Source organism: Eschscholzia californica, unplaced genomic scaffold (assembly GCF_041429995.1).
Source record: "Eschscholzia californica isolate CP2 unplaced genomic scaffold, dmEscCali1.0.p SCAF_1, whole genome shotgun sequence".
Taxonomy (NCBI): domain Eukaryota; kingdom Viridiplantae; phylum Streptophyta; class Magnoliopsida; order Ranunculales; family Papaveraceae; genus Eschscholzia; species Eschscholzia californica.
Window position 1 is genome coordinate 63,543,439 of NW_028238198.1, and position 13,707 is coordinate 63,557,145.

The following is a 13,707-nucleotide window of genomic DNA, read 5'->3' on the forward strand; positions in this document are numbered from 1 at the left end:
TTTACATATCTTTCTTTATGTAATTTGTAATGAATAAATTCTTGCTTAAAAAATTTGTAATATTTGTACTTTCGTGATTAGTGAAGGAATACTCTGTGTCTAAAAATAATTATCGCAAATAATTAAGAATTTGATTTTTTTTTTATGTAATTTGTAACTAATAGATTCTTGCTTAAAAATCTGTAACTTGTGACATCGGACGACGATTTACGTAGACAACGTAGTACGTGCATCTGAGCGAATGCTTGAACCGCCGTGCTTGTACTCTGAAAAATTTCGACCACGACTAGCGTAAGCCCGACGGGATTGACCGCGCCCGCAGGGCGCGGGAGATACCTAGTTAATAGTAAAACGAATAAGCAAAAATCACCGTGCATTAGAAAAGAAAATATAAATTTAAGATCCAATATTACAGGCCTCTCTCAAAGAAAGTAGCATAAAATTGATAAAATGTTGAAAATCTTAAAATATTTAAACATTCATTTGTGCTCAGTATAAAAGATCATGATTGTTTTTAATAATTTAAGAAAAAGAAATTTTACAAATTAAATATAATTTTTGTTAAAGAAAATAAAATAAAATAAAAATAATTATAATGTTTATCAACAAAAATAAAGTAAAGGTAAAACAAATTGTTGTTGGATAAATATTATAATTATTAGGGTGCCTAGTTAAAACAATTCTCATAACCATAATTTCCTTATTTTTTTTATCTATCTTGAACGAATGTGTCAAAACGCAATACATTATTTTTTTCTTGTAGGAATCTTTGTTGAGTTTTATTACGAAATTCAAACTTTAGTAGTTGTTTGAAAAAAATAAAACTATGAGTGCTAAATCAAAACTACAAAAGAAATCGCGTGAGCCAGTGGCGGACCCAGAAATTTTCACTTGTGGGTGCACATTTTAGTCGAAGTAGAGAAAATTTAAATGAACTAGAATAATTCATATCATATATAATTGACCACACTAAATTTTTATTTTTGACACAATATTAGATTAGAAAATTCTGAATTTTCAAAAATTAAGAATATTTATTTAATTTATTCTATGAATGTGAAAGACAATAGTTCGCCGAAAGAATGTAAAATAGAAGTAAAAAACATAAACTAAAAACTAAACAAATTAACCACTGAAAATTATATCAAAGATTGTTAGTTCATTTAAGAGATGTGCGTGTGTTAGGAAAAGGATTGCCAAAAAAATATAACATTAACAAAGATTAGATAAACAAAACTAAATTAGCAAAAAAAAATGACAAGAAAAAAATTATGTCAAGAGTATGGGGCAAAAATTGGAGCTAAAAAAATGGAGTAAAAAAACACCACACGGTGGAGTTGAACTTGAGACCTATAGAGTGTAGGATTAACTAAGGAGCCACTTGACTAACTATAATTAATGTATATTTATCACCTATTAAGCTTAATATAGTCTTCTGGCCAGAACTAGGGAGTCACTCATCGTAGTGCCTCTATGGAACCCAGCTTTGGGCCGTGGGGGCACGAGCCCCCGCAGGTCCCTTGCTGGGTCCGCCCCTGGCGTGAGCCTACTTTCTTTACTTTTTATCTTTCTTGAAAATATTTTTTTCTATTCACTCAAATGGAAGTCAGACTTCAGAAATCATTTGAAAAAAAAAAGACAACTATGAGGACCAAGCCAAAACTACAAAAGAAATTAAACAAAATTTATGTGTGTAAACAGATCCTTTTGCCACACTTATATTCATTGTAATTTAAATAGAGAAATTACACTAAATGAAAAAATAATAATGTAAGTGAGTGCGTGAGACTATTTTTCTAATCAAATAGTTACATTAATTTGATAATCCAGTGAACACAACAACTTTAACTTGTTCCTGCAAACACCTTAAATCATATTGTTCATCAATATATCCACATAACTTTGAAAAAAGGGGAAAGAAAAATAACTAAAAAAAAACTAAATCTGGAAAAAGGAGAGAACATAAAATTTATACAATGTGAGAAACAAAGATTTAACTGGAAAAATGTTATCCTCTTTAAAATACAAAGATTTAACTGGAAAAGGAATCCAATCATCCTCTTTAAAATTTGAACATCTTAATACATCTTTAATCTGTAAAAAAAATAGAGAGATTCGAAAAAAAAATTAGACACTATGCAAAAAAAAAGTGAAATTTGACTTGCTTCAACAAAAGAAAGAGAGATTCGAAAAAAAATTGACAATTATGTTTGAGATTATTGACACATTAATATTTGTAAAAAGCCTCTAAGACTCATTACTTCTACCAAAAAAAATAATTAAAATCAGTAAATTAAAATTTATATTGTGAGTCTGACACTACGTAGAACAAACCATTATTCATAACATGGTTCAAGAGAGTTAGAGAGTCCGAGAGTGAGATATGAAGATTACCATAAATATAATGATCCATCACTTTGCACATATCTTCTTATCAGCCATCAAAAGAAAATGAGTTTGATGATTAAGTAATTTCATTTTTGCACTATTATCATAACACATAACAACAATAGACTAAATTACCAATATAATAAGGAATATATATATATATATATATATATATATATATATATATATATATATATATATATATATTCAATAGCATTGATCTCTTTGAAGAATTCCATACAATTTTCACTCTCATCTCCATTGGTTCTTTCAAAAGGTATAGACTCCACCATTTTCTTTCATAATTTTAACACTCTTGGATAAAGAACTATCAAATTTTTATTACGTCTTCGACAAAAGATTCCACTTCGTTTATCCAAAACTAATTATACTAAAATGTGAAAATTTCTCTACTCTCTAACACAAAATTCATATTCTCCATTAATCATTTTTTATTTATCTCCTTTTCTCCCTGAAAACAAAATGAACAACTTTGCCAATAACATCATATGCAGAAAATGGTTAATAATATCCACGACCGTCATGTGAGTGAATTCAAAAAATATGCTTTCTGCAAAGAAAAAGAAGATTAGTACAAAGTGAAACAGTAGAATGAAATAGAGAGCAAATCGAATCAAAGAAATTCGAGAACATTAAAACTTTAGAAAAAAATACTTTCCCCCTCAACAAAAAAACAGGAAACCGATATTCAGAAACAAATACTTATCATCTACTCACATTTTTCCTGCAAGATTAAACATAACATCAATTAGCAAACCACGATTCATTATGGACAACAAAAAAGAAGTTTCTTGCAAAGAGGAAAAAAGATTAGATAAAAATAAAAAACAACCAAAGAAGATGATATTATCTGCAAAAAAAAAAGTTAGAGGTAAAGATTCACACATTAGCAAAAAATTAACAGAAGAAGAAGACATTACCTGGAAAAAAAAAACTAAGATAAAAAAATAGAGATGAGATTAGGTCAAAACAGAATTTCAAAACTCAAGTTTAAACTCAAGTTTTAAAGCACGGTTTGATGAATCACCTATCTATAAGATCCCCACTATTTTTTCTCTCCCACGATTTCCTCCCATGTTTTAGGAGTTAAATGTTAAATGATGATATTACCCTTTTAAGTATATTTTTAGATGTCAACCTACATTTTGAAAAAATGAGGGTATAAAAATATTGAAACAGTTACCAAATAACTACTTAAATCATGCTTAATTAAATGTATCGAACACATGGGCAGGTAAACAACGGATAAAGATTGGAGGATTCCAAGACGACGGTTAAGATTTACAAATAAAGATTGCACGGCCAAGATTTATAGACGCCACTTATGACATGGCAAAAAAACCTAGCTGAATTGTTATATAGATATATCGAGCGAGGGAGACTAGATAGACATATTTGTGAGAAAGAGAGACTAGAGAGAAAGAATTTACGAAAGAAAATCAAATTATTGGTCAAGCTCATGAGAAAAAAATACACATATATGTTTGGACATGGTCTCGAACTCATGACCAACGGCTTGGAACCAAGACTAGTGACCATTACGCTACTAATGTTTCACTATTAAAGAGTGAACCGTGAGTTTATTAACCATTAATACAAGATATAGTCAGAAGTAGGCTCCTTGTGGTGGGCGACCAGTGCGGGCGCACGACCCGCACCCCCCACCACATAGGCCTGGGTCGGATTCCGCAGACCCTTGCCGCAGTGGAGAAGAAATTGTCAACAAATTTGTTTTCTCCCTTACAATTATAAAATATATTGGTCAACTAAAGTTGACCAGGTTTTGACAAAGCCTTTAAACTTCGGAACTATTTTGATTTCTCAAAAAGGATGGACTTATTGAATCTCGATCTCCACCTATGTGAACCTCGTGTTTTACAAGAAAAGGTGTTTTCATGTTTTTAGCGAGAATTTAGGACAAAGCAGACAAAAAGGGCGTACAAGAAATCAAGGACTTTAGGTTTCAAAAAAAATAAAGAAATCAAGGATTTTCAACCGTTTTCAACAACCCAAAAAAAAAAAAAAAGGTCTTCCCACCCGAGGACCACAATATCTTCACCTAGTACTAGGTATGACAGGATCACATTGATGGGATTTGATAGGTGGTCCCTCTCCCTCTCCTAATAATAAGAAAAAGGATGGGATTTGATAGGTGGTCCCTCTCCCTCTCCTAAAAGGTCGTCCCACCCGAGGACCATAGTGTTATAAGCATCAAGATTGCATATGAGACCTCTCACAATTTGTACTTTGATTGAGTGCATACAGTAATTTGGTCGGGTACTTTTAGCCGCACCCTAAGAAATAAAAGAGGATGCAAGTCATGATTCCCCTTTCCAAAACATAGTTTCAAGACGAAAAAGTACAGTACCAAATATACGAGACAATAGTTCAACAAAAAAAAAATATATGAGACAATTTATAATAACAAGAGATAACCAACTAAGTGTTGGATACAACACTAACATGTATCAACCTCCGGGAAAAAATGAATAAACCTTTTCAATTAAATTTAAGACTTGTACATAACTCGGTATAGGGTTGAAATTATTAGACGTTAATTAAGGGTTCGGTGTGACCACTCTGAAATCCAAAGTAAGGGTTTGGACTGGACCAGTCCGAGACTTTTTGGACTAGTTCAAGTCTGAGCCTTTGCTTTAGTTTTCAAACCGACCGTGAGTGTCTTTTATATCTGAGTGCGAACAGGTGTTTGTGGTCAAAGGAGATCGACTAGGTCAATTTCTTCACCAGGGTGCGAAGCAACAATTTTCTCGGGTGTATTAAGATAACTAGACCCAAAGTCAAATTTCAAATATTAATTTGTTTGTACCAAAGTCCTAACTAAGGTTGTTTTGATCCATTGGAAATTCACAATTTGAAATCAAAGGAGTCATATTAAAGCAATTATGAGAAGTAAGCAATACAGCATCATGTTTTGGTTGATGGAGAATTCTGTGTCGAGTTGTTATACGAGTCTTTGTCATGTTAGTGCATTTTATTCATTGCATATAAGTGATTGCACTAGCCCAATATAACATAAACATTAGTATCTAATTTACTGTGTTAATGTTGGAGACGTTTGTATTTGTGTCTCAAAAGTTGTGCCAAGTAATAATTTTGTAGGCTAAAAATAAGTAATCATGTGTTATATCCGATTTTATTTAGTACAGATGAATAACCCATATCCAAACAGTTTATGTAGAGCAGTTTATTTTGTAGTTTCTACATTTTAAACAATGAAAAGTTCAAGTTGATTAGAACTACTTATAGTTCCTTTGATGTCAAATTTATAGGGGGGTAGTGGAGCAAGACTTTCGCGGACTCTTGAGAGTCCGCGAAAGTCTGAGGCATTCAAATCCAGACATTTGAGAGTCCACGAAAGTCTGAGGCATTCAAATGTCTACCAAATGTCCATCAATGTCCACAAATATTCACAGATGTCTACGAAAGTCGAAAAATATATTTTTGAAATGTTAGTATTAATATATTATTTCATGTGATTAAATAATAATAATATTAAAATAATAAATGTCTACCAAATGTCCATCAATGTCCAGAAATATTCACAGATGTCTACGAAAGTCGAAAAATATATTTTTGAAATGTTAGTATTAAATATATTATTTCATGTGATTAAACAATAATAATAATATTAAAATAATAAATGTCTACCAAATGTCCATCAATGTCCACAAACATTCACAGATGTCTACGAAAGTCGAAAAATATATTTTTGAAATGTTAGTATTAAATATATTATTTCATGTAATTAAACAATAAAAATAATATTAAAATAATAAATGTCTACCAAATGTCCATCAATGTCCACAAATATTCACAGATGTCTACGAAAGTCGAAAAATATATTTTTGAAATGTTAGTATTAATATATTATTTCATGTGATTAAATAATAATAATAATATTAAAATAATAAATGTCTACCAAATGTCCATCAATGTCCACAAATATTCACAGATGTCTACAAAAGTCGAAAAATATATTTTTGATTAGCACAAATATAATATGCATTACACATTTTGTCAATGGACTCAAGATCTTAAAATGTCCCCAGGACATTTTGTCTATGGATCAAATGTCTTGAAATGTCTATAAAGACATTTTGTCTACAAACTCTCAATGTCTTGAAAATGTCTATGAACACATGTTGTCTATAATAACTCATCCGAAATGTCTTGAAATGTCTACGGGACATTTTGTCTATGAAAGTCTGTGAAAGTCCCGCTCCACTACCCCCCTTAGATTCCAGATGGTCCTTTTCAAGCAATTAATGTACTAGTACTTTATATGACTCAAATGAAAAAAAATTCGTTCAAAATGATTCATCAAACTTGTATTTGACTTCTTAGCTCTGTTTTTTCTTCTTGCCTTCTCAAAAAAAAAAAAACTTGTATTTGACTAGAAAATCATGTACTTTTTCAAAAAAAAAAAAAAATCATTTACTGTATTAACATTGGTTTTTTTGCTTCATTTTCATATGAAGGCTTTGACTAAAAGAAGTTTTGAGTGTGAGACATAGGGCATTGACTAACCCACACAAGACTATAATGTCTATTATGTTAGGAGCTTCATCATAATCGAAGGATCGCGCTTGTGAGCTTTTAGCTCTGATACCATAATCGAAACAGAAAATTGTATTGATTTAGAAAGTGATTACAACTCAGTTAGAATTTGTTAGAGGTGGTTACGGTTGGTGAGGTTGTTATGAATTACCTATTCAGTGTGACAGGTCACACTAAACAAAAGTACTACACACTCTAAACTCCCTGCTATGTTTACTCACACCTCTTGTACACCAAGACCAAACTTTGACTTCTCTTGACTATTACACCATTGAAGTATATGGATCTCACCATTAAGGAGATGGTTACACCCCAAAAAACATCAATGTATATGACCTTTCAGGTACTATAGTTGAATACAAGGAAACTACTTATTCTCTTCATTTTGGTGATATCATCTTGATCTTTTAAAAAGATGAACAACTTAAGAACACCAACAATATATCTCATAAAAAAAAAACATGAACAATATTATACCCCATGCTAACTTACTCCAATAGGTACATTCCGTAGAAGAGGAAGGTCAGGAACCAATGTTTTAAGCAATATGACAAAAGAAAGAATTTCCTTATTTAGATGAAGTGTTCAAATTGGTGTGGTGGAAATAGTATAACTTATTTGCATCCTAACAATAGGGGGGTTGTCTAACTAGTCATTCATGACTCGCCCCAATTTTTCCTAAAAGGACGCCTAAATTTAATATGTGGAGATGACAATATTTAATATGTGAAGAAAGAATTGCCTAGTTACTTATGGTTGCCTTTGTCGGATGAGGATGTCCTCATTGTCATAGAAGTTTGCATTTTATCTACTAAAACTTGTCACCCTCGTGTCTATCGGGGGTGGCCCGTGATCAAAGCCACCAAAGTGGCCGCTTTGGGCCCAAATAATAAAGGGTCTCATGTTTTCTATTTCGTGTGTAACTTTCGAAAAATTAATTATACTTTAAACCAATTTAAAATATAATTTAAGGCATAACTTAACGGTAAAGGGTTTAGATCTTAGATAAAAGATCAAGGGTTCGATTCCTACCCTTTACATTGTTTAAATTTTATCTAATTTTTTTCTAATATCCATTGTACGGGACCCCAATTTTTAATTTCGTTTGAGGCCTCCGATATACTTGGTCGGCCCTGGTGTCTATAAAAAGCCAAAAGTAAGAGTATGGGATTGTCTTTTTTTTTTGAGAAACCCAACCCTTAGTCGTACAAGTTTTAACAACCCTAAGTTGATTATAGGAAGATTAATAGCAAAGTAACTAAGGCTTGTACCTATTTGAAGTTTGTATTGAATATGATACATGTGTAGAGAAACTAAATTTGCCATGGCAACCAAAAAAAAACTAGAACTTGGCAGATGTACTATATAATTAGGGATAATTTCTAGAAAGGTCAAAATAATATTGAAAATGAGTAGAAAAGCACAAAACATTTGAAAATTATTATTCAGGTCAAAAAGTGTGCAAATACTAAACTACCCCTTTTTGTCATTTTGTGTAACTAAATTATTTTATTTTTCTTTAAACTTTAAATCGATATAACTTTTGTTTGAGATGCCGGATTTCTATAAAAATTATATATTTAGAAATGATTTTTCATTAGCTTTCCAACAAGATCCACTTTCAATACTTTTTTTCAAAAAAAAAAACTCAGAAAAAAACGACGTTTTTTTCTTTCACGTTTTTCTGCAAACGTGTTTGCAACAATCTGTTCTGCAAACATGTGTTTGCATAATTTAAACTGCAAACATGTGTTTGCATTTGCGATATTGCAAACTGAGTTTGCGATTTTGCTAACTGCGTTTGCATGTGCGTTTGCATTGTCGCACATTGCCAACTCAGTTTGTATTTCCGACATTGCAAACTCAGTTTGCATACGTTTACATCTTCACAAATTACTTAAAGCCAACTTTTGGTTTCCACCCAAGAACTTTCCCTACTTTACTAGTATTGATCTCTCCCTGTATATACGAAATTTTTACCATCAATCCATCTGATTTCCAAATTCCACTTTTTTTTTCCTTTTCCTCTTTCTTCACCACTTTTTTCCCATCCGAGTAAATAAAACTTGCTGATCAACAAATTCATATATTCATAAAACTTGAAGCTGTAGTGTATCTTCTAACAAACGATTCAATAGAACAACCATTAATAGCAAGAAGACCCTTGATTTAACATAAACCCAAAAACATTAACAAAGATTAATTCCACATGATAAGATTTTACGGAAAAAAAAATCAAAATCCATTTAGGATCTAAGCTCTTTCACCACGGATTCTACGAGCGGAACAAAACAGAATTCTAATGCTAATACAAAAAAGAAAAATCACAACTTTACATTTTCTGATGCTTTTCTACCTGCACCAAATACCAGAAACATATAGTATATACCGACCTAAGCTACGCCTTCAATTTGATCCTGTAGTGAAATTATGTGCCACAATGTAACAGAACGAGAGCATAACTGATGCAATTGTTTATTGCGGGTCCCCAACCGCTTCTTAGCAACAACCAAATCTACTTTTAACACTTTAATGCCCTCAGCAGATTCACCAAACAACCGCAATATCTGAAAAGGTGTATAGAAAAATCAAAGACCAAAAAAAAAGTTGAAATGAAATTGCAAGGGTGTCTTTGAACTAAGTCACATAGTTACTCCTTCGGTCCTTCCTTTTCGTACTTTTTCTGGCCGTCTCAGATTCTAATGCAAGGACACTTGGATATACGTAGTCACCTCAGTGAACTGAAGTTTTTTTTGTATGTACATATTATGTGCATGATGAGTCATGAAAATGCCTCATCTGAATATCTTAATTTAGACTAGTTAGTCTAATTCGAGCTGTTACTCTGATGTTTTGCTTGTGTTTCCTTGCTCAGGTACCTTTTTCAGAGTTATGTGTGCAAAACGGATAAAATCGGAGAAATGCAGACTAGGGGTATTTTGGTCATTTTGTGATTCTGATCTCATGATCAGTATTAGTGCTCGGATGGAAAGTAGAGTCCAAGAAGAACCCGTAGGCGAAAACGGAAGTCAAATCGGAGTCCGGATGAGTAAGATAGAGCTAGTCAAAGTTCGAGTCAAATTTGGTGTACCAAGAGTCAAGAAGGACACGTGGTGCGCATCGAGCAAAGTAATCGGAGGAACAAGAAACAAAGTGGGCTACTTTCGGTTTCATCAGAGGTACACCGAGCTTTAAACCGAGATGGAAAGAGTAACAACAAGAAAGAAGGAAAGAGGATAATGTAAAGATAGAAGGAAGGAAAGAGTGGTGGAAGATCTTTGATCCTTTCATCTTCTCGGCTGGAAGGATAGAGAGAGAAAGAGTTTTTTTTTTAGAAACCGAGAAAGAAAAAGGAAAGAATAAGATAGAGAGAAGGAAAGTTAGAGAGAGAGGGGATACTCGGGCTATATGAGAAACAGGAGGTTGGAGTCGATCATCATCTCCTCACGGCTAGAACAGAGAGCTGCTCACGGTTAGAAACAGGACCTCACACCTGAGAACCATCCTTGTTTGTATCTTTTCTTCTTCTTCTTGTTCTGTAATTTTTAGTGAGAGAAAGAAACAGAGAGAGAAGAAACAGAGAGAAAGAAACAGAGAGAAAGAAACTGAGAGTGAGAGGATTGTATTCCAATTCGTTATTTAATATAATCTCCATTTTCAATTGGGTTGGTGTTAGTGTTTTCAATTGAAATAAGAAATAGAGAGAGAAACAGTAAAGAAAAAAAGAGAGAGTGAGAGATTTTCTAAGGAAGAAGAAGACCTCGTTTGGTTTGAAGTTCTGCTGGAAAATAGTTTTCTCACAGTGCTGGAAAAGTATTTTCCTTAAGGGACTGTTTGGCTGCCAAAGGGAAAATCAGCGAGAAAATTGGTGATTTCTTATCCAATTCTTTTTCTTTCTCTAATGTTATTATTTCTCATTTATCCCACCATTATTATGATCTCTTTAGTCATGTGTAGCTAATCTTATTACTTAGAGTTAGGATGAAATCTTGATTATGTATGAGTATGTGGCCTCTTTAACACAACATCTTGAATGAGTTATAATGTTACCAAGTTTAAATTCCTCACACTTCACTCATGATATCTCTTTCATTAGTTATTCTTACATTTTGATGTTTCATATTTAGACTTAAAGTCTTTAATGGTTCATGCTTAGGGTTTGATAGCTAATAGTTAAGTTTCTTGTGTGAATGTGTTGGATTTAACGTACAAGTTGCTTATAAGGTTTTAACAAATATAATATTCCGAGGTTGGAGCAAGTGGCTACCAATTCTCGAGTTATAAAAAAGATTTGAGTTATTAGGTCATAATACCTACATATTAAGTGGGATTCCGAAACTCTAGGTTGTTTCCTCTACAAGTTTCTTGATTATTTACTTATTCATTATTTAAGTAGTTTAGTAACTTTAGTATTTCATCACAAAATCAAAATCTGAAGAAAATCCGAATTAGTTATAGGAGTTAGAATAGATTGACTTAGTCTCTGAGGAACGAACCGGTCTTACCGGAATTATTACTTGACGCCCGTATACTTGCGGGTGGAGACCTATTTAGGAAACTTTCTAGGCCCATCAGTGCACTTCACAGAGTGCATAAAAGGTCCTCTGGTTGACACATTTTATATATGTATACACAAAAGTAAGGAATTGGAACTAAAAATAGAGACTCTAATAACGAAGATAAAAGAATATGTGTGTGCATAGGACCATATCAGGGAACTGTTTTTTAACTCACGTATCTGACACCTACTTCCTCTGCCGGAATCGATACAGGTATCCATGTTACATGGATTTGTAAATAGCTATCTTTCCTTTCTAGAGCAGTAACCCTTTTCATTGTATTTAACATATGGCTCTTGATTATGAATTAGCCAGCTTTCATGTTAAGTAAGATCATACTTAAGGGAGTATCTGTGTTACCCTATACAGTGAAGACTTCACAGCTGTATGATGACTAAATACTGTATAAATTACTCGTCTTTCATTGAATTAGCTCATTAGCATATAATTTGTAAAAAAGAAATTCTAAGCTAACATAATAATAATGTTAAACTAGTCTAAATCGTTCAATAAATTCTGCCCACCTAGAATTATGGAACACAAGAATTTGATTTTTTTTATGAAAGATTATGAAGATGTTAACAACTCCAAAAGGAAGAACGGGACAAACTTGGGAATAATTCGGCATTGTTTTGTTAAAGCCAATATGATATGCATGCAAAACTTCATCAACAACTTCTTCAACAACATCACTTTGTTCCTTCAAGAACTTGACTTCGGTTTTGCGGTCCTTTGATGTCAAAATGTGTACAACATAAGGTAACGAATCAAACCGAGCAGCTGCCCAGCTTTCATCTATTGATGAGAGCTCTTCTCTCAAATACTGCATTCCCACAAGGAAAAACAACAAAAATATGAGGCACAGGTCAAAATAAAGTAACGATGAAGAAACAACAGGGAGCAACGACATAGACTTCTTCGCCCTAAAAATGTGATTAGTACATACAAGGAGAACAAAGAAGAATTATTGCGCATCTTTAAGTGCATTTCAGTTATAACTACTTTCTAACATTCACAATTATGCATGCGTATATGTAAATTTAACGAGTAATCGACCAAAGTAACTTGCAGCTTTCTCAGAAGAAACAGGCAATCCATCAAAAATTCCCATTTTGAGTGATCAAAATCCACTTCAAATCATAAAACTACACAACAGTAAGACAAATATTAAAATTAAGTAAGAAATTCAAAACTCAAAAGCAAATTAACCTAAATCCTAAACAAACTAAACCCTAGATTTATCTACAACGTAAAAACTCCACGAATTTACTTAAAACCTATCAAACTAAACTTCAATCCTAATAAAATCGATAAAACAACACATTACAACCAATCAGTCATCGTAAGATTCCGGCGGCGGTTCAGTATCGTAAGATTGAATGCCGGTGGAAGTGATTGTTGAATCGGAAAGGTGACCTAGGGTGTCGTATAGGAATCCTGCTACCTCCAATTACAAATCTTTTGTGTGTATAGATAATTGGGGGTTTAGGGTTTAACCAGTTAAGAACGAGATGAATTTCATCTGTGGTTTTAGATCGAAATCCTTCCTGTTTCAGAGATTACAAAGATTGAAGAAGAAGAAGAAGAGGAACCCTAAAAAATTTTGAGTTTTTTTTTTAGAGAGAGTGGGTTTTGATGGGGAAGGGTATTTTGGGAACCAAATAATTAGAAAATGACCTGAATAGTAATTATCAATATTATTTCAAACTTAATCTATTATTACCCATAATATTTTGGTAATTTCTACTTAATAAGAAAAGATCTAGGTGTTTTTAGTTATTATGATAATTTTGTAAACCCAAATAGTCATTTTTCCTTCCTATGGCGGCCAGTAATACAAAGTATGAAAAAGAGCCGGTAGTTTAATTTGTACCAGAATGTGTACTAATGCATAATTGGATAAGAAGCAATATCCAAAATAGTTATGTGAAAGGGTTTTATTTGTAAATCCCATATAGGGAGTATGATTATCACACACAACAAGTCAACAATTAAGGTTTAATATATTCTACCGGGGTATTATTAGTGCCCTTCAGGCACAATTTTGAAATAAAAAGTAGAAGCATATAAGGAGTAGAAGCCAGATAATTGAGTTTGGTAAAAAAGTTTATAAATATCCAAAATACATGTAAAAAGTAGAAGCCAGATAATTGAGTTTGGT

At 32.6% G+C, this 13,707-nt stretch overlaps 1 long non-coding RNA gene across 1 annotated transcript; it reads right to left on the reverse strand.

The window, feature by feature from the left end:
- Positions 1-9,098: 9,098 nt before the first annotated feature.
- On the reverse strand, positions 9,099-13,180 carry LOC147568162 (uncharacterized). The gene is made up of 2 exons (XR_015238109.1): positions 12,157-13,180; positions 9,099-9,554 (listed from the first exon to the last, which is right to left on the reverse strand). It is a non-coding gene; the product is annotated as an uncharacterized LOC147568162 (long non-coding RNA).
- Positions 13,181-13,707: the final 527 nt, after the last annotated feature.